The sequence below is a fragment of the Notamacropus eugenii genome, chromosome X (genome assembly GCF_028372415.1).
Source record: "Notamacropus eugenii isolate mMacEug1 chromosome X, mMacEug1.pri_v2, whole genome shotgun sequence".
Classification (NCBI taxonomy): domain Eukaryota; kingdom Metazoa; phylum Chordata; class Mammalia; order Diprotodontia; family Macropodidae; genus Notamacropus; species Notamacropus eugenii.
This window is the reverse complement of record NC_092879.1, coordinates 43,786,479-43,789,141: the sequence shown is the minus strand read 5'-3', so window position 1 is coordinate 43,789,141 and position 2,663 is coordinate 43,786,479.

Here is a 2,663-nt window from a genome sequence, read left to right as displayed (position 1 = left end):
AGATACTATCCCCTCTGACTTAAATTCAGGAATCTTTTCATTGAGGGGCCAGCTCTGTTCTCAATCTCATCGATTTCTACCCTACTCCCAGGCCTGCTTATGTCAACGTTCATTCCTGTCATCCTTGGTTCTATTTAACTCTGAGTGCTTGGATCTCAAGGATTAGACTAGAGAATTCACCAGCCCCAAGCAGGCCTTGAGAGGGGAAGACTTTCAAAGTAGGATGGGCTTCTGTCTGAGGAAGAGCTGAGAACCACACAGTCCTTTCAGTACAGCCCTATATACTGATGAAATATAACCCACCACTCCTCAATTTCCCTCATCTTTAGTGTACCTGAAATACTTTTTTAAATAAAAGGTTTTCAAAAACCACAAATCTATTTTCTTTCCCTCCCACTTACCCTTTCCCCGTTGGAAAAAGAAAAGAAAAAAATCCTATTACAAATATATATAATCAAGCAAGACAAATCACCACATTGACCACTCTGCACCCTGCATCCATCACAGCACTCTCAGGAAATGGGTAACGTTTTATCCTGGGCCTTCTGGGATTGTGGCTGGTCATGGTGATGATCAGAGTTCTGCAGTGTTTCAAAGTTGATTTTCTTTCCAATATTTTTATTATAGAAATTGTTCTCTCGGTTCTGTTCACTTCACTCTGCATCAGTTCATTTAAGGCTCCCTGGGATTCTCTAAAACAGTTCCTTTTGTCATTTGTAATAGCACAGTAGTTTTCCATTACATTCACATACCATAATTTGTTCAGCCATTCCATAAATTGGGCACCCCTTTAGTTTCCAGTTTTTCCACAAAAAAGAACTGCTACAAATATTTTTGTACATGTGGATCCTTTTCTTCTTTCTTTGATCTCTTTGTCTAATAGTGCTATCAATGGGGCAAGTTTCATTGGGTCACATTTTTACTGCCTGAAGTTTCACTGTTAGGGATTCATTCCTTTGGGTGTCTGGAAGGAAGGCTTTGTTGTTCAGTTGTTTTTCAGTTGTCTCTGACTTTTGGTGATCCCATTTGGGGTTTTCTTGGCAAAGACACTGGACTTTTTTGACTTTCCTTCTCCAGCTCATTTTACAGATGAGGAAACTGAGGCAAACAGGGCAAAGTGACTTGCCCAGGGTCATACAGCCAGTAAGTGTTTGAGGACACTTAGGTTTTTCTTAGGTTTTTCAATCAGCTCCTAAGACATAATGCTTATTACAAGAGACAGCATGGCGTGGTGCAGCAACTAAGAGATGGGAAGTCCAGGTTTGAGTCAATTCTGCCTCTAACCTGCTGCAGAGCACTTGGTAAATCCTTTATCTCCCTGGGTTTCAGCTACCCACCTTCTTGGGGGAGTTTGTCTGTGTGGTTCCTTCCACCTCTAGAATTCTTTCATCCCTGTTCTAGACCTACCTAGTCTGAAAATGATCAGGAAATAATTAGGATCTCAGATATAGAGCCTAAAAAGGGCCTCAAAGGCCAGTTAGTCCAACCCCCTCATTTTACACGGGGGGAAACTGAGGCTCAGGGAGGGGAAGGGACCTGCCCAAGGTCACACAGTCACATAAAATCACTGATAGAGATAGAAGTGGAAGGGACCTAAGGAATCATCTAGTCTTACCCATTCATTTTACAGCCGAGGAAACTGAGTCCTGAAGAGGTGAAGGGATCTGCTCAGAGACATGCTCAGCTTTAGATTACTGACTTTTGCAAGATTTCCGAGAAGGGTTGGGATACTCAAGAAAGACTTTGTGGAGGGAAAGGGGTGGGGGAAGAGGAAGGGTCTTGAGCCAGGCCTGGAAAGATGAGTAGGCTCTGGGTAGGTTTCCCAAAGCCAAGTTAAAATGGTTTTTTTTGAATAATCCACTGTTTGGAATTATCCAGACCACTGTTCTGGATTCCTACCAGGGCAGTTAAGCAAGAGCTGACCCTGCTGACTAAAGCAATAAAGGAAAATCCAGCCTGGTTCCTTGGACTACCTAAAGAGGTCAGTCAGATGACTAGACTGGTCTCCAACTCAGCATGTTTACAGAAAACTCCTCTTCCTTACCTCTAAACTGGCTCTTCTTCCTTTTTCTGATTAGCTTCTGCCCTCACTAGTCTCCTAGGCCACCCAGGCTCCATCTGAGATGTAAGCCTGACCTTTCTTGTTACCACATTCTTTTCAATGGAGCATTTAATGGAAATGCACCCCTACATCCAACAGTTGCCAAATCCTATACATTCCATGTTATTTCCTGTATCTGTCCCCTTCTCTCCACTAACAGCCACCACCCTGGTCCGAACCCACACTGCCTCTTGCCTAGAATACTTTAGTGAGTGCCTAACTGGACTCCCTGCCTCTGTCTCTCCTCTCCAATCCTTCCCGCACCAAGCTACCAAATCAATCTTCTGAGAACACAGGTTTGATCACATCCTTCCCACTCCGAAAACCTTGTCTGTGTGACCCATGACAAGTTGCTTCATATCATCAACCTTCAGTTCTCCTATTTGTAAAATTAGAGGTTTGGATTCAAGGGTCTCTGGAATCTCTTCCTGCTCTAGACTCGTTATCCCAGTGAGACCTCAGACAAATCACTTCCATTCTTTGGTCCCAGGTTTCCTCTACTATAAAATGAGAGAGCCATGTGAGACAGTCTCTGAGGGATATTCTAGCTTGAGATCTGGGA